The sequence below is a fragment of the Zingiber officinale genome, chromosome 2A (assembly GCF_018446385.1).
Source record: "Zingiber officinale cultivar Zhangliang chromosome 2A, Zo_v1.1, whole genome shotgun sequence".
NCBI classification, from domain to species: domain Eukaryota; kingdom Viridiplantae; phylum Streptophyta; class Magnoliopsida; order Zingiberales; family Zingiberaceae; genus Zingiber; species Zingiber officinale.
Genome location: NC_055988.1, coordinates 163,672,032 through 163,691,863, shown reverse-complemented (window position 1 = coordinate 163,691,863; position 19,832 = coordinate 163,672,032). Strand labels below are relative to the sequence as shown.

At 36.0% G+C, this 19,832-nt stretch overlaps 1 long non-coding RNA gene and 1 pseudogene across 2 annotated transcripts; one reads left to right on the top strand and one right to left on the bottom strand.

Annotated features, from left to right (window-relative positions):
* Positions 1 to 4,471: 4,471 nt before the first annotated feature.
* LOC122040236 lies at positions 4,472 to 5,278 on the bottom strand. Of its 2 annotated transcripts, none has more exons than XR_006128561.1 (3): positions 5,144 to 5,278; positions 4,957 to 5,064; positions 4,472 to 4,508 (listed from the first exon to the last, which is right to left on the bottom strand). It is a non-coding gene; the product is annotated as an uncharacterized LOC122040236 (long non-coding RNA). The 2 variants fall into 2 exon arrangements; XR_006128560.1 differs by lacking the exon at positions 4,472 to 4,508 and adding an exon at positions 4,800 to 4,876.
* A 10,480-nt stretch (positions 5,279 to 15,758) lies between these two features.
* On the top strand, positions 15,759 to 16,810 carry LOC122042987 (annotated as a pseudogene).
* The last annotated feature ends 3,022 nt before the right edge of the window (positions 16,811 to 19,832 follow it).

Sequence of the window (19,832 nt, the reverse complement as noted above, 5' to 3'; positions counted from 1 at the left end):
CGATCGATCCGGTGAGTCCCTGCGAACAGAACCCCTCTGGATCGATCGGTGGATCGATCCAGAGGTCCCAATCGATCAGTGGATCGATTGGGACGCTGCTGCTTCGCGCGATAAGCACTGGATCGATCCGTGGATCGATCCAGGCATTTTTCCAGAGCACAGAGGCGCTCTGGATCGATCCGTGGATCGATCCAAAGCCTCCCCGATCGATTGGGAGCATTCCAATCGATCGGGATTCGACCGTTAGCGTCGATTTAAGCCGCAGGCGTTCATTTCCTTCGGCATTGCTTCCACGACAAAGCTCAGATCTTCACCAGCGACTCCACAGAGCTCTCCACGCCAGTTCTTGAAGTTCTTGGAGGTTCTTCCAAGTCAAGAGGCGGATCTATTGCAAGAGGAAGAAAGCTAGGGTTAGGGTTTTCTTGTACTCATTGTAAGCTTTGTGCTTGTATTTTGTATCATTTCCCCTTCTTCTTGTAATGTGAACTTGTAGGGCTTCTCCGCCTTCGGTAGTTACCGAAAAGGAGGGTTTTATTAGTGGAGGGTGCGTGAGTAGGTGTGGATCCTTGGACTAGTCACCTCTTGTGAGGTGGATACCAAGTAAACCAACCTTGTTAGCGTTGTGTGGTTTGTTTCTTGTATTTCCGCTGCGCATCTTTGAAGAAACAAGCAGCGACGAGCTATTCACCCCCCCTCTAGCTACTTTTCGGTCCCAACATTGATACTCTCACTGTGGGTAAGGTTATGTTTCATCGTTTCCCAAGGATCAGGAAGGGAATGGATAACTACCTAAACTTGTTATTCATCGGTCAATGTATTACCAGCAATCTTAGGCTCTCAAATCATGTTACTCATTTCCCTTAGATGTTGGGTCATGGTAACATTTGAGCATTTTTTATAATTATCAAATTTAATTGTTAGCTGACGGAACTTACTGAAACTTACTCCACTATACTTCTCTCTAAAGGCTGCCCAAACAGCATGAGCTAATGGTAATGACTCATACTTAAATACTAGGTCATCCACCACTGAACTAATCAATATTCACTTAGCAATGGAGTCCTTCCTTTTCCATATCTTATAGGCATCAAGGTCCCGTCTGTGCTGTGTAGTAGAACCATCAGCCGATTCTTCCATGAATTGATTTACAACCTCTCGAACTTCTTATTCTTCAAAAACATATTGTATCTTGAGGTGCCATATTTTGTAGTTATCCCCATATAATTTCTCTCCTTTATTAAGTTCAGCTATGATGTTCTTAGTTGTCGTAATCTACATAAATAAACATATTATTTATTATTTCAATGTAATTCATATGTATATACTTAATTATTAACTCAGTATAAATTAGAATTGGTTTATAAATCAAGTGATAACTATGTTTCCACACATCATTTGTGTTGGTGCGGTTTGCAGTAACAGTCTGACTCAGGTTTTGATGAATGACAAGTAAGTTAAGTTAGGTTTTGTCGTGATCTAACCACTTGATTAAGTGTGTAGGAAATCCAGCTATGTCGACGGACCGACTGGATAGCTGGTATGAAGTTCAGCTAGGTCGACAAGCTGACCAGATAGCTGGTACAAAGTCCAGATAGGTCGACGGGCTAACCGGATGTTTGGCAAGAAGTCCAGCTAGGTCAACGGGCCGACCGGATAGCTAGCATGAAGTCCAAGCAGGTCGACGGGCTGACCGGATGTCTGGGAAACTGGTAAATTAAAGGTAAGTCACTGGAGGAGAGTGACCAAGTGAGGACGCATCCTGGTTGAAGGGACAATAAGCATCAGTCCAGTTTAGATCCATTTTGGATCCCTAAGCTGAGACCTTAACTAGTTCCTGGTCTAGGGAGGACAAGAACTAATTACCACTCTTTAATTATAATTATGCTAACACTTGTCTTGCAGGTGTATTCGACTAACATTGTTTGTAGGACAAAAGAGGGAAATTGCCTTCAGGTGAACAGTGCCCGAAGGTGCCTTCCATAGCTATGGAAGGCGCCTTTGCACTGTTCATAGAAGGTGCCTTCCATGGCCATGGAAGGCACCTTCCGCAGGATAAAGTTGGACGTCATCATAGATAAGAGTCAAGCCATTCGGAATAGAGTTTGACCAGTTGAAGGTGCCTTCCACGCCTATGGAAGGCGCCTTCCACAGTCTATATAAGGCAAGCTCGACCAAGTAACCTATAACAACACCTATTCGAGCTACTACGCATCCTTTTGAGGTTCTGATTGCTCCAGGCTCCTGCTATGACTCTACTTCAAAGCTGCTGCGCCCGACGACTACTCCGAAGACTTCCGATCGTAGCTGACAGACCGACATCAACAAGCGTTCCCACTTTAATCTCTAAGTGTCGGTAATTTACTTTTGTAATTAATTACTACAAAAGGACAAGTGTAGTATGTTGCACTTGTTCAACTTTCTTTGTACTCGATTTCCTCTTCTAGATATCACTACAACAAAAACATTAAAAGACAATGGTTAAAAACCATTGTCATAGGCCCTTTAAACCCGTTGTAACTGACACTGTTGTTAAATGTGCGGTAAAAGACAACGGTTTAAAACCGTTGTCTTTGACCACATTAGACAACAGTAATGCAACGGATTTAAAGTGTTGTCTTTTAATACCAAAGACAACAGTTCTGCAACAGTATAAAACCGTTGTAATTGCTAGTTTTGCAAAAATTTGATCGCAGATATACTTTTAACAACATATACACATGTTGTCTTTCTTCAAATTTTAGTTTAAAACCATTGTCTTAGAATACTTTTCACAACGGTTAAAAATCGTTGTCTTTGTACATTCAGTTGCATGTCTATATATGTACTTTTCACAACGATTAAAACCATGGCCATTGCACACAAACTGGTACAACATAACATTTATACATTCACAAAAATAGTTTTCAACATATATACATTCGATTAGTTGTTTTTAATTTATATATACATCTTGTCTCAAACAAAAACCGGTACATGTGTACATTCACTTAAGTTTATAAACAAACATGACCACAAGTAGTATCCAATCATGACAACCACAAAAGATGAAACCACAAAATTAAGTTTATAAGACCACAATCATGCAAACCCAGCTTGCAAACCCAACAATTTCTCCCTGGTTATTTTTCTTCATTCCCAGCTTGCAAACCCAGCAATTTCTCCCTGTTACGAAAATAAAATATAGTTAAAGCCATAGAAAAAAAGAATGGCCGAATAAGCACGAGAAACGTTGCCGCTTCACAATTTCATTAGTGAAGCAAGTGAGAACAAAAAAAGTTTATGAAACTGGTTCATATGGCTGTTCGATCCAACCCTTCAAATTCATTTCTTTTGTTAGTTCAAGGCTAATTGTACAAAGTTGGACAAATAGTACAGCAGATAAGTTGAATAAATAAGGTAATTGAATTAAATCGTCTTGTGCATGAAATAGAGCAAAAGTGTGCAATGGACAAGGACTGAAACCAGGATTAGCAAAAACAAGGACTGAAACCAGGATTGGCAAAAACGTCTTAGCAAGCAGATGAAGTTGAATCCAACACATACCAAGTACACATGAGCTATACATAATCTAATATGATAACACCACCCTGCTTAAGTCAAGGTGAAGCCTTACACGGAATATACCAACAATCCCTGTAGCTAGTAATAGCAAATAAAGGAGGGCAGAATACATTGAGAAGAAAAAAGCAGTCAGATCAGAGCAACTCTAGGTAAGTCTAGATAGTTTGTGTATCTTGCATACAGTGATTGCTAAATTGGTTTGGTTTGGTTTGCCATAAGTAAGTCGAAACAACTATGTGAATGAACTTGATCATTGTGATTCTCAACAAAGTGTAAGTTATTTCCATCCAACTTTAACCCATTCTGACCATTCATCATGTCCAACAAATTGCAAATTCCAAATATTTTCAATTTTGTTTGATTGAGAAACCATTTTCATTCTCAAAGAAAACAAGAATCTCAATACTATTAATTAAATTGGTCTTGCTCCTGTATTTTCCCCATGTATTATCATGTTCATAAATCAGGTAACTGCTCAAAATATTTATCTAGCTCACCTCCTTTATGTGTAAATCCTAGTCTGCAGAAAACTGTCCATTAAGAAAGGAAACAATTCATGATGCTCAAAGTTAATCAGTTCATCATAATCTGACAAGTGTGTTAGTCCTACAGAAATGTGTTTACCAGCAAATGATATATATGTTTGAACATCTCAAAATCTTAAGATGTTGAAAAACATTTCATGCATTCCAGTATAAGAATAATAATAAAATAGAGATGTTCTACCTAGATGTCTTACACACTAAAGTTTTAATAATCATGATGTTTCCAGGGGCATATCTGTTAGGATCAGATTATGTAATTTGCATTATATGCAAATACTTTCCGAATAGATCAAGTCATTGTATGATTTTAAATACCTAGTCATAAATATAGTCTTGTATGCATTCTGCCCACTCGGAATGCACTTCATCAATTTCTTCTCTAGAGTACTGGGGTTTGATGAACTGTGAACAAAGACATAGATTAGATTAGTAAAAAACAATCAAAAGATGATAAGTGCAAAATGATAAACACACAAATATTTGAGAAGATTGAGAATTGAATGTCAAATATTACTATTGATCGAAGTGAATCTCTCTTGATAGTTGCCAATTCTTCAATAATATCTCTCATATATCTCATCACATAAAAACCACACTGTTTCGCATCTAGTTGGCGAGGGCCCTATGTTAAAAACAAATTGTAAATGTCTAATATACATGTTTAATTGTTTGTAATTTAATCATAAGTAGACATGCATACCTTTACTACTTCCCATGTAACATGTTTTTTCCCTTTTTTTGCCTTGTTTGAATTAAACAATCTTATGCTCCTTTATACATCAATAAGAATGAACATATGAGAGTTTTACTGATTAAAAAAATGCTTAATAAAATTAAAAAATGTACTCACATATCTACTACGTATTTCCAATCCTCGTCACGAATGCGATGACTAAGCGAATCCAACAAATAAACTGTCTCCTTATATGGATCAATGACAGTGAGAATCCAATGATAACTATGCACAAATCACATAATTATTGCATGCATATTTCTCGAAACAATAAATTAAAACTGATATTATAAGTCTTACTTACCCAACATTATGTGGCACCAAAACAAGTTGATTTCTTGATGCTTGACTCAGCTTATCTGCCAAAACACTAGCTCTTTCATTCAACTGCTCGAATTTGCTGTTTTTGTCCAGTCGAGTCACACATGGCACATATGGGATAATGTGTGGATTAACAAATCTGATTTTGTGGACATTGTTATATGTTTTCAGCTTTTTATAAAGATGCCTACCATTTCAAAATGAAGAATGTTACAATGCTAAATCAATAAAGTTTATACAATTTATATGGTAAACAAATAGAATAAGAAAACTTACCACATGTAAATTACTATACAATTTGTAGTTATGGGATCCAAATGATAAAAAGGAATGATATCTTCAAGGTGCACAAGGATTTCATATTGATCGTCAAAGAAACCCTCCTCACAAATCATTGATATATTTGTTTCATCATTTAGAGCACGGTTACAATAACAATACAGTAGATGCAATGACCTTGGCACACTTGATGAAATAATTGGGTTATTTCTTTGGACAACACTTCTTTTCCTTTGAGGATTCTAAAAATTACAAATGTACACATGTTAGGTGCAACACTAATCTTTGTTGGACAATTTAACTATAAATATAATATGACATTTACCTCATCTTGCATAACTACCAAGTTAGCCGGCCATCCCACATGTGTTCCAATAGCATCACCAATTGTATCACATTGATTTGGAATTGGACATGACAATTGTGCTAATTCATCCACAGCCTTATCAATGGAGACACGCATACAATTAATAGGTAATGGAACACCATGAAGTAATTTACCAACCGCATTGACATGAACAATTGTACCATAGGCAACAATATTGCTCTTAGAACCCAATGTCAATGCAACCGGTTTACCCTAGAAGATAAGTAATCATGTTATAAATTGATGCAACTTATAGTTTCAATAATACTAAGTAATATAATGACAACTAAATATATACATGGAAGAAATCATCATTGTTCAAAATTTGCATGTCATCATCATCCAAAGTTTCAATATTTGGGACACACTTTTCAATTTTGATATTTTCGTCACTCATGGGATGCAACTTTACTGAGAAACTACCTTTTTCATCCGTATCTAAGTCGCATGCACCCTTTCTGAACATTGCTTCAAGTTTCTGTATGCGTTCATCTTGATTCGATATGCGTGCATTTTGTTGTGAGATTAATATCTTTGCCTCCATCAACTCTTTTTGTTGAAGGATAAACTGCTCATCAACAAGGTGTTTCTGCACTATGCTGCCAACATTAAAATAGAATGTTGGAGTGACATGTCCTCCAACACCCTCACACGCCCAAAATGCTCCTCAGATGAAAGTGCTTTTGAAAGGATATCCGTGTTTGCCTCTTCTAAGTGCAACTTACCCTCCCGTTTTTGTTGCACATAATCATCCTGTCATGCAAAAGAAAACAAAATAATCACTGGTACAAAATTAATTACTGGTAAATAACTCCCTATTAAGTACTAACACTAATATGGATATACAAAAGTAGATGCAGAAATCATCTATTAAGAAACGATTTTGATGCAGAAATCATCAATTAATAACTCCCTATTAAGAAAACAAAATGATTTTGATGCAGATGCAGATGCAGAAGCAGATGAAATGATTTTAATGCAGATGCAGATTTTGATCAAGAAGCAGATGCAGATTTGGATGCAGATTTTGATTTTTTTTCTGCAATGCTGTCGTGTACATAAATGTAACAATATATTATTGTTGCGACAATAAAGGACAGAGGCATAATAAAAACCATAAAGGCATAATAGATTTAGTAGGAAAGACGCATAATGAGCTTGCTTACAATCTTTTCTATTGCCATTTTCAAATCATCGCCTTCAAATTGCCCCTTCTTATTCATCCGTCCTTTCTTCCAAATAATCGCTCGATTAATCTCTTCATCATCACATAATTCATCTCCCTACAATCAAAATGTATAATATATACAACTTTATAAATCACATTAATAGATTTAGTAAGAATAAAATATAGGCAGATTCTAGATCATATTTACCGAATTAAGCAGAAATACTTACTATTTCATCAACAAAACGAGCATAACCTTTACGGGCAAGCCGATGTGGGTATACATTCTGCTTTCTTCTCTTCTTTTGCTCATCACTTACTTTCTAGTTAATTGAACATTCCTCATATATACCAGCTTTAAAACTAAAACAGTGGCTTGTGATCAACTCAATTGAAAATAGCAAATTATAATCCTTACCTTGAAGTCGTCCGACATGCGACTGATTACAAACGCATTCCAATCATCTCGTGTAATACCATACCCAATTGGTGGCTCTTTCAACTCTTCCGGTTTAGCAAGCTTGCTAAAAATAAACTTATGAGTGAGGAGAGCTTTATATTGCCGGCACTTACTATTTGCCGAATTCAAACACCCCTTTTTCCATCTGGGGTCAACATTGTAACTCAACTATAAAAAATATTAAACATATATAAGGTAATTAAAATTTTCAAAAGAAATTTAACTTACATTAACTGATTCCCATATTAAATCCTTAACGCCACTTGGAACTTGCTTCCATGACTTGTAACTTATCCTAACCTTTTCCCGAGCGAGAATGCCAATATAACTTTGCATTTCACTAGCAAAGTCTCCTATTGGTTGTCCAAATTTATTGAATTTTATATCCTTTCTAATTCCGTGGGCCCTTTGCCTAACCAGCTTATCCAAACGAGTGCGACCTCTTGAAGTTCTTGTTGTTTCGGTCTCTTGAGATTCCATTACTGTACCAGAATTTCCAGAATTTCCAGAATTTGCCATATTACCTTCTTTGGTTCCTACAATATTTCCATCTACCTGAATTCCCTTTCTTGTACTCTTTTTTCCACGAGATGTCATAGTTTCCACAAAGCAATGAAGAGATACAATTCCAGAATCTTGTTAAGTTCTTCAATGATGCAATTCCTGCATTATGCATTGACAACTTGTTAGCCATTCATAAAATTACACTATGCAATGCATTGGTAAATAAAGTACAGTAGTTTTCCATTTGCATCATACATCAATGTCATTCAAAATGCTACTCATACAAGAACCATAATAAAAAAAAAGGAACATGTTCCATCACTTATTTATTGATAACCCAAGTCCCATCACAATCTTCACGGCTACATGGTGGTTCTTTCTCATCTATTCCATCAACATCCATTGATAGAAACCCTCTTGTAAAACATTGGTAGTGGATTACATCATTTTCCAACTCATCATCATTTATATATTCAATGTTCTCCCTAGTAGGTGTTGCAAGTACAACATGCCATGTAGGCTCTTAAGGATCTTCAATGTAAAATACTTGCTTTGCTTGACTGGCCAATATAAAAGGGTCAGATTTGAATCCAATTCTCTTGAGATTTACCAGCGTGAAACCAAGATCATCAAATTTAATACCATTATTATTCTCAACCCAATTACATTTAAACATTGGAACTTGAAACTTTTGATAATCAAGTTCCCATATTTCTTGAATGACTCCATAAAAAATCATGTCTGACACAACTGGATTTTTGTCCTTTGAACTAGCAACTTGCATTGTCTTTGCGATTAAGCTTACTCCGGAGTTTTGAACAACTCGTATATCATCATGCTCTTTTGTATGATAAGTAACCCCATCAATTAAATAACTAGAATACTTTAACACTTGATTGCTAGGTCCGCGCGCTATCGACTTCAATCTTTCTGATATTTGACTAGTGGAATGGCAAACTGCACTTGCAACCTATATTTCACAATGTGATAAAATTTGAACTTAGCTTTGAAAAAACCTATATTTCAAAACTTATGAAACTTACACGATCACGTAACCAGTTAATAAATGATCGGTTATGCTCATCTTGTAGCCACCTTTTGGACTTAGCCTTATGAGGAAATTTTGCATTCAAAAATGTCATGTGCTCCCTGATGAAATGATTAGGGATAAGTTAACCATTTGAATATAAGAAAAGTTCAAGAAAGTATTAATAAGTTAGAGAAATTACTCGATATAAGGATCAACATCATCATCATTTTCTAATACATAACGATGTGCTTGATGCAACTCATCATGACTAGGGGAGTGAATTACTGAACCAGATAGAGGCTTTATGAGTTGTACTCTTCGATGCCTTGATGGGATCCCAATTGTATGCACACTAGTCAAGTAGTCTGAGCAAAATTCCACAGCCTCTTCAGCAATATAACTTTCGGCTATACATCCTTCAGGTCGATTGCGATTTCGCACATAGCCTTTCAAGATCTTCATGAATTTTTCAAATGGGTACATATGCCTATACCATACCGGTCCACATAATTTCACCTCCCGCACAAGATGGACAGTTAAATGAATCATAATATCAAAAAAAGATGGGGGAAAATATTTTTCAAGTAAACACAATAGCATCACAATCTCTCTTTGCAAATCATCCAACTTTGAGACATCTTTCACTTTATTATATACCACATTGAAAAATCCACACAACTGAATGATAGTATCTCTAACATGTTTAGGCAAGACACCACGGATAGCCACTGGAAGCAATTGTTGCATCAAAGTGTGATAGTCATGTGACTTAAGGCCAACAAGTTTCAAGTCCTTCATCGACACAAGGTTTTTAACATTGGATGAGTAACCTGTTGGGACCTTTATTCCTAACAAAGAATTGCAAAAAAAAATTTTCTCAGCCTTACTTAGTGTAAAACACGCTGCTGGCAAATATGTTTTATTCTCCCCCATCTTTGGTGCCAAATCAGTTCTCACATTCATCTCCATAAGGTCTATTCTTGCTGCTACTCCATCCTTTGTTTTTCTTGGAATGTCAAGTAACGTACCAATGAGACTTTCACAAACATTTTTTTCAATGTGCATCACATCAAGAACATGTCGAACATGTAGATGTTTCCAATACTCAAGTTCAAAGAATATAGATTTCTTTTTCCAGCATGATTTTTCATCAACATCCTTTAACTGAAGCTTCCCACTCATTTTTCCCAAACAATAATTAATACTTTCAACTCTTTTTAATACTTCATGGCCAGTTAATGGTTTTGGTGCAAGGTTAAACTCTTGATTCCCGTTAAATGCTTTCTTTTGCCTTCGATAAGGATGACTTCTAGGAAGAAACCTTCTATGGCCAGTATATGACATTTTTTTACTATGCTTTAACCTTATTGAATATGTTTCTTCACCGCATATTGGACATGCATAATATCCTTTCACAACACAACCTGACATGTTCCCATATGCAGGAAAATCATTGATTGTCCATAGTAAAACAGCTCTAAGCAAGAAATTTTCCTCTCGATATGCATCATATGTATCAACACCTATATCCCATAAGCATTTTAGGTCATCAATTAAAGGTGCTAAGTAGACATCAATATCATTCCCCGGTTGTTTGGGACCAGAAATCATCATAGTGAGCATCATAAATTTTCTCTTCATACATAACATTGGAGGAAAGTTGTAAGTGATCATAACAATTGGCCAACAACTATATGCAGAACTCATCGTACTATGGGGATTAATCCCATCTGCTGATATGGCCAATCTTAGATTTCTTGGCTCAGAAGCAAAATCAGGCAAGTTGTGATCCACCAATTTCCAAGAGGGTGAATCAGCCGGATGATGCAAGTATCCATCACGAATTCTTTTATCAGCATGCCAAGTTAACTCCTTAGATATCTCCTTGTTCTTAAACCATCTTTGAAATCTTGGAATAGGTGGGAAGTACCAAAGGACTTTTGTTGGAACTCCTTCATTTATTGTATGTTTTTTCCCCAACTTCCACCGTGACATCCCGCAAATAGGGCAACTGGTAAAATCCTCATACTCCTTTCGGTATAAGATACAATCATTAGGGTAAGCATGAATTTTCACGTAATCCATCCCTAATGCAGATAAGCTTTTCTTTGCATCATACAAAGATAAAGGTAATTTATTGTTATCTGGAAGCATTTCCCTGATCAAACTAAGTATGTCAGTGAAACTTTTATCACTCCAACTATATTTTGCCTTCAAGTTATATAATTTGACAAGTGAAGATAACTTTGTAAATTTAGTACATCCTGGATATAAAGGTTTCTCAGCATCTTCAAGTAGCTTATGGAATTGTTTTGGATTCTCAGCATAACTATCATATGCAGCATGTACCATATCAATAGGTTCCTCAGCAAAAGATTTGTGTTCATCTTGGCCTACTCGATCATTCATTGAGTTCCCGATTTTAGATTTTTCCCCATGCCAAATCCATGTATGATATGTTAAATCCATACCATTACAACACAAATGTGCTCTTATAGTGTCAACATCTTTCGTCTTTAGATTACCACATCTTGCACATGGGCAAGGTATTGCATTCGGATCTATAGCGTTTTGTGTTGCAAAGTGCAAGAAAGACTCTACCCCAATCTCATATTCATGTGATAGCCTATTCTTTGACATCCAATCTTTATCCATTACTCATACAACTAAGCAGCTAATAATGAGTCAAATCCTTCAAAACAATTGTAAGAATAACATTAAATTAGCAATGCTACAAACAACACAAAATTAATCTAGTGAATTATGCTGGAATATATATAAAAAATTTTATTTAATTATTAAGGTAAATACAGCTAAATTAATATTAAATGTGACAACTATTAATCAATTATTTTAAACATTAAGCATGTAGTAGAGATAAGAGAAGTATACTTTGAAGAGAGACAAGCTAGAAGAATTGTAAAGAAGAGACCAGGATAACATGATTTAGCAAAAAAAACTTCTAGTTGCAGATCATGCTTGTATGGATTGACAAGTTATATGGAACCATGTTTTCCTTCTTTATTGGCATCATATCAAACGTATTGTGATTTCTTATTAATTGTCGGACAACTTCTTACCTAAGGAAAACTTGAACAAGAAGTAGTGCAAGCTCTTATTTTAAATTGGGAAATTTAAAACCAGAAGTAGCGTGTTTAAATGCATCGCTAGTATATTCGTTTCCCTCATCTCCTTTTTAGTTGAGCTTCTCTTGTTTAAAAAAAAATAACTTGTGTTCAAATATTGCTCCTGGGAGCATGATGTTTCTGATATATTTTGATTTCCAAATTGTGTCTTTTAGCTTTTAATTTCCATTATCACTACAGGTACCAAATGTCTCCCTGTTTTAGTTGCTGCACATGGTCCACAGCTAACCAAATCAAGGGACTCGCATGAGTTCCTGATCTGCCCCTGAAACTGAAAATGCAGACTTGCCTATAAAATTCTGAAGACATTCATGGAGACTTTACAAGGTCCATCTCCATTGATTAGTATCAAGATAATTTGTTCAATTCACATAAGTGAAACAACTACTATGATATACTTTACCAAAGTAGGGAAAAAAAAACCTTTTTGTATGTTGTTTACAAACTCCATATAACAATGCATCACAATGGTCTTTTTCTAAACCCTTCTAAGAAGATGAAAAAAATACTATAAACCCTTCTAAAAAGATGAAAGAGTTTTTCCAGCCATACCTGAGTTATATCAGTGTAACTATGGATTCACCCCATTTGAAAAGGGAACGAAGGTGGCTTGTTCAGATGTTCAGCGGAAGAGGGTTAGTTTGAGAGGAGTTCGAAGGAGAGGTTCAAGGAGAGGGGTTCGTCGGAGACTTTCAGCGAGAGAGGTTTAGCCAAAGAGGAGTTTTGAGGAGAGGGGTTCGTGCAAAGGGGTGGAAGGCAAAAATGTGTGAGGAGTGGAGAAGATTGTGTGAGGAGATCGGGAAGAGGAGATTGTGTGAGGAGAGGGAACGTGAAGAGATCGCGGGATGAGGAGAGGAGAAAGACACAGTTGCCTAGGGTTCCCGAAGAGATCGCGGGATGAGGGAGGGAAAACACGCGCCAAAATATATTTCGGAGAGGGGAAGACATTAAACCAGGGCAATGGAACAAAAGAATTAGGTTTACAACGGTTTACAAACCGTTGTAAAATGTGTAATCCTCTAAAAAATACGCTTAAACACAACGGTTTTAGGAAACCGTTGTAAAATGTGTTGTTGATTATAAAACAATTCGCTCAACGACAACGGTTTTTACAAAAACTGTTGTCTTTTGTTTTTCTTTAGAGCTAAAAGACAACGGTTTTGTCAAGAACTGTTGTCTTTTGTCAAATTAACAACAGTTCCCTCAAAAACCGTTGTCTTTATAGTGTTGTCTTTTAACAAATTTGTTGTAGTGCATTTTCCCTAATGTATAGAATGGATGTTCTTATTTGATCTTTGTGATTAATTAATTTTTGCTCTGGTTGTTGTGACATGATCATCTTGTAGGTTATGTGACTGACATGGTCTATATGACAATTATGGATTGACTTAGACGAGTGGGAAATGTTAGACGTTGAGGAGACGAAGGGGCACCTCTTCCCCTTCATCTCCCTCATTGATGCAATGAAGGGGTGTCCCTACACCTTAGTCTTCCTCAATCATCTTATATATGAGTGTCCAAACCAGGGAGATCCATAGAGAAAACGAGAGGGATTTGAGGTGATCAAAGGCAAAGGAGAACGTCCTGTGGAAAGGGATTTGACTCATGAAATTCGAAGGGCTTTTCGATTTCATCCGTGATCGTGCTTCCGATATCAGGCAGAGATCAAGATCATCTCAGGAAATCACTATGAGTTTTATTTTGTATTTCATGCTATTAGAGGCAACATCTTGTAGTTGCTGGCTCCGCATAAGTTGAAATATTTGGTTCGAAGAGTTTGATCCGAGGGAGGCTCTTTTATTAGTTTCCTTGGGTAGCTTCAGTTCTCCTTCAGTGTTTGATGGAGAGGTAGGAGCAGAAGCTAAGTCCTAACTCAAAGACTCTTCGGGAGCTACTGGTACAGATCTAGAGTGAGCCCTCAACCGGTAATAGATTCTTTGATAAGATAATTATAATGTGAATGAATCCATTTATAAGATAATTATACTGTGAACGAATCAATTTAATGGAAAGGGAAAGTCATTCAAGTAGTAAGATCCTGGAATTCAAGATCTAAACAAGCTCGTTCAAGTCCAGTCCTGGTGAGATGCTTAACACATCAGATTCTGATGTGCAAATCTATTCTCTCTCTACTAATCCTATTCTCTCTCTAGTACTAGAGAACACTTTGTTCTTTCATCTTGCATCTTTCCTAGGAGAATCTTTTCTGTTTGTGCTTCTCTTTATCTTGAGTCGGCTAAACATGAATGGAACTAGTTCTGCCTAATGGTATATTTGAGGTTAATCTTCACTCTCCTCTTCCCTATCGAGTATCTAGAATCTGGGGTTAAAAAGAGGTTCCTCTAATCCCTAGGGTATGTCAGAGGATCTGAAGCGTAATGAAACTCAAGCTCAGCTTTGCCCAGGCTCAGCTCAATAAATGAAATGCCTAACAGTATATTTGAGGAAGAATCCCTAGTGCACTGAGTCTCTATCATGAAATAAAGTAACAAATTCAGAAGCAGAATTCTAACCTTGTGTCAGGACCTACGAGCCAAGGGACGGTCTCAAGTAGATAGTTTCTATGGGGCGTAGGCCTCCCAAAAGGTAACAGAGGCATGCAAAGGTTTCCTCAGGCTAGACGAAGCCCTTGAGTGCAAAGGTAGAAGGGAGCTTGATTGCAAGACCCGTTGAGCAGGGACGAAAGTCGACCTTAGTGATCTGACAGTGTCGAGTGGAAGGGTTAAACCAATTTGGACTGATTTAGCAGATTATGATATTATTAATAGATTTGATCGGATATGTAGAAAGCTTTCTTACTATCACAGTGGATCCTAAAAAAAATAGAGTTTGTAGCAAAAGAAGTATATACTTTGACTTTCATGTGCCAGAACTTTGGCTCGTAAACATAAAAGTTCAGCACGCAGTTTTTTGTGAAGATTAAGTTCAAGATTATTAGAAGAATTCTTTACAGAAGAAGAGCAAGTTATTTTCTTGATCTTTCCTAAAATAATTTCTTTTTATTTATATGGATCATATAGAGAACGTATTTGGTATTTGGATATTATCCGTATCAATGACTTGATAAATTATTTATTAGTCATGACATAATACAATACAATATAAATATAAGATCCATAGAAGATGCACAAATGATCTATATTTATACTATAGATCAAGAGAAAAAAATATTCAAAGAATTATCATTTTGAAATGCTCATGTCTGTACTGCTTGAATCAACTGAGTAGACAAAATTCTTATTTGTACTTTACTTTCTTCTCAGGATGTTTTTTTATTTAATGTATACATAGGGAAAGTCTTGTGCAATGAAAAATGCAAGCACGTTTTGGGGAGGGATTTGTTACATATTATACCAAAAGGAAAAATATCTACTCCATCCGACTAGTTCCAGGTTTGAGTCCCGGGCAACCCATAAAAAAAATAAAAAAAAATTTATTCACTTCATTTACAAATTGTTTAGTTGTAGATATTTTTTGTATTTAGTCATAGATATATAAGATGGATATACGTCTGTTCGGTTGATATTGGTTGACATTAACATATAAACCATGTTATACTGTTAGATAACAAGCCTTCTATTTTTAACTCATAACTATGAATAGTTAATACATATGCTTGGGAGTCCTTAATAAATTGAATAAATCAAGATCTTACCATAACTACAATTTTAGAGAGACACGAAAGCACAAGCCTATGGGGTCGCTTCTGCAACTAGATAACCAGCACTGAAAATCATCTTTACATTGGATGGTTCGGTGTTTTGATGATCCTTACCTTATTGACCACAACTTTCATATTTATTATGGCCTTAATTGCTGCCCCTCCAGTAGATATTGATGGTATTCATGAACCGATTTCTGGTTCTCTACTTTATGGAAATAATATTATTTCTGGTGCCATTATTCCTACTTCTGTAGCTATAGGTTTGTATTTTTACCCAATTTGGGAAGCAGCATCCGTTGATGAGTGGTTATACAATGACGGTCCTTACGAGTTAATTGTTTTACATTTTTTACTTTGTATAGCTTGTTACATGGGTCATGAGTGGGAACTAAGTTTCCGTTTGGGTATGCGTCCTTGGATTGTTGTTGCATATTCAGCTCTTGTTGCAACAACTGCTGTTATTTTCTTGATCTATGCTATTGGTCAAGGAAGTTTTTCTGATGTTTGCCTATAGGAATATCTGGTACTTTCAACTTCATGATTGTATTCTACGTAGAACACAACATTCTTATGAGCCCATTTCACATGTTAGGTGTAGCTGGTGCATTCGACGGCTCCCTATTTAGTGCTATGCAAGGTTCCTTGGTAACCTCTAGTTTGATCAGGGAAACCACTGAAAGCAAATTTGCTAATGAAGGTTACAAATTCGGCCAAGAGGAAGAGACTTATAATATCATAGTTGCTCATGGTTATTTTAGGCAATTGATCTTCCTATATGTTAGTTTCAACAATTCTCCTTCTTTACATTTCTTCTTGGTTGCTTGACCTATAATTGGTATTTGGTTCACTACTTTAGGTACAAGTGCTATGACTTTCAACTTAAATGGTTTTAATTTAAATCAATCCGTAGTTGATGGCCAGGGTCGTGTTATTAACACTTAGGCTAATATCATCAACCGAACAAACCTTGGTATGGAAGTAATGCATGAACATTATGCTCACAATTTCCCTCTAGACCTAGCTACTATTTAAGTTTTATCTACAAATGGATAAGACTTTTGTCTTAGTGTATCTGAATTATTAAAGAAATATAGCAATACCCTGAAATAACAATCCCCTCTGGTTTACTTGTAAGCTTTATTGGGTATTCCTTATATACTACTTTTGGGCAACCCTCTCAATAACTAAGAGATCTATTCGAAGAACATGAGGAATAGTTGAAGTAATGAGTCTCCCTACCCTATATGGGAGACTCATTACTTCAACTGAAATAATGAAAAATGATTTTACTTTTTCAGTTGGAACCTTAAGCGGTTCTCAAAAAAAGATAGCGAAAAAAATTATCCCTAAAATAGAGACTAAAAGGAATGTATAAACCAATGCTTCCATAGATTCAATCGTGGTTTACAATTATTGCTTCCACACCTATTCATTATGTGGAATCTTTACAAAATTCTACTAGGCCTTACGCAATCGATCGAATAATATGAATATTCCTTCAACACAATATAGGTCATCGAAAGGATCTCGGACGACTCACCAAAGCACAAAAGTCAGGATATTTTAGAAAATAAATTCCTATTTGAAGAATGCATAACTGCATGGATAAGCTTACACTAACCCATCAATTTTGGAACTATGTTCCTTTTGTAATAGACCGAAGGATTTGTAATTCACATATAGATCCCTTTGTTGGTTAGTCCTAGGAAAACGTACCAGTTCCACTGTACAAAAATTTTGTACAAGTGTCGAACCTTTCCTTAAATAACCTATTGTGTTCTTTAGAAGTTAAATTAGGAATCGCAGACAGAACTTAACATCATTGATTCCAAATTTAACTTATCTGTTCTTAATGGTTTATATTTGAATCACAAGCGGAACTTAACACTATTGATTCAAATCCACCTATGTTATTAATTCCATTAAATATTAATTTCCAAAATTGGCTTCCAGGACTGCATGGCGAAGCACATGACCTTCTTGGATATGGGACCAACCATCACCGCCTAGACAAAATCTTTTAAGGAAAGCTAATATTTAATTTCCTTAAATAACTCTAGGTTAACCAAAAAGAACAATCGAATCACAAATTCGAAAAAGAAGAAAACACAAACTCGAAAAACTAATTCGAAAAACTAGATCTAATTGCCTCTTGTATTTAGAATTCTTACAAAGAAAATAACTAGTATGATGCGGAAGAAAATTACTAGTTATACCTTCTCTTTGTAAGCTAATGACCTCGAGATCTTCTGTCGTATTCCTCGCCTCGCCTTGGACGTCGTGTGAGCGACGATCCTCCAAGATGAACACCACCCAAAAGCTTCTTCCTCTTCTTCTAAAATCCGGCTACCACCACCACTAAGGAGAAGAGAGCAAAAGGGAAAAGAGAAGTGAGAGGGTCGGCCACACCAAGAGAGTCTTCAAGCAAGAGAATAAGAGTTGTGTCTCATGAGGCCTCCTCACCCCTTCTTTTATATTACTTGCCCAAGGCAAATAAGGAAAAACTTTTTACAAAAAATAAAATCATCCTCTAGTTTTTCCTTTTCCCTTTTTATTTTTCCTTTTCTTTCCTCTTGATTGAATCAATCACCAACATTAATTTTGTGATGATTTTTTTTATTTTAATTATGGCCGACCCCTTGCTTGGGCACCAAGCAAGGTGGCCGGCCACCTCATAAAGGGAAAAAGGAAAAATAAAATTTTTAATAAAATTGTATAAGCCGTTATAAAATTTTACAAGCTCTCTCATAATTTCCTAAAGTGGGAGTTAAAAAAGGAAAGTTTTAAAAATCAAAACCATGTTTTAAAATTTAAAACTTCTCTTATAAAATTTCCTTTTTTAACATGGTGATAGAAAATTTAAATTTTAAAACTTCTCTTCCTTTTTTCCTTCAACAATGAAGATAGTTAAAAAGGGAAAGTTTTAAAACTTTTAAATTCTCTTTTAAAACATGTGGCCTAATTCAAAAAAAGGAAAGTTTTTAAATTTAAAATTTCTCTTTTAAAACTTCTAGTTTTCTACAAAGAGAAGATTTTAAAAATTCAAAACGCCCCTCCTATTTGAATTAATCTTGGCTAGCCCCTACATGCTTGGTCACCAAGCAATAGGGTCGGCCCCTATAGAAGTGGATGTGGTCGACCCTTGCTTGGTCACTAAGCATTGGGCGGACCCCCTTCTTGGACACCAAGATGGACCTTTCTTTGGATGAACTTGAGGCTTTAATGAGGCTACGATAGAGACCTAGAGAAGAAATTGGTTTTGGTCTTCCGATGAGCTTGAGTATCCCGTGTTCGCCCCGAACACACAACTCAAGTTCATTGATAATAACTCATTCCACTAGAGAGTTATTATCGCACTACCGCACCAATCTCAAATTACATTATGGGCTCCTTCTTATTATGAGTGTGTTAGTCTCCCTGTGTTTAAGATAACTAATGTCCACTAATTAAGTAAGTTACTGACAACTCACTAAATTAATATCTATCTCCGAGAGTAGTACCACTCAACTTCATCATCATGTCAGACTAAGTCCACCTGCAGGGTTTAACATGACAATCCTTATGAGCTCCTCTTGGGGACATTCTCAACCTAGATAACTAGGACACAGATTCCTTCTATAATCAACAACACACACTATAAGTAGTATAATTTCCCAACTTATCAGGCCTATTGATTTATCGAGCTAAATATCACCCTTTGATAAGTTAAAGAAATAAATACTAAATATATGTGCTTGTTATTATATTAGGATTAAGAGCACACACTTCCATAATAACAAGGTCTAGTTCTTTTATAAAGTCAGTACAAAAATAACTTACCTAAAATGGTCCTACTCAATACACTTAGAGTGTACTAGTGTAATTTATTAGTCAAGATACACTAATACTTAATTACATTATGACTATTCCAATGGTTTGTTCATTTCCATCTTAGTCGCGAGTAACTGTTTATAATTTATAAATAACTGATAACATGATCTTCTGTGTGTGACACCACACACCATGTTATCTACAATATAAATTAATTGAACAAATAAATATAGATATTGACCAA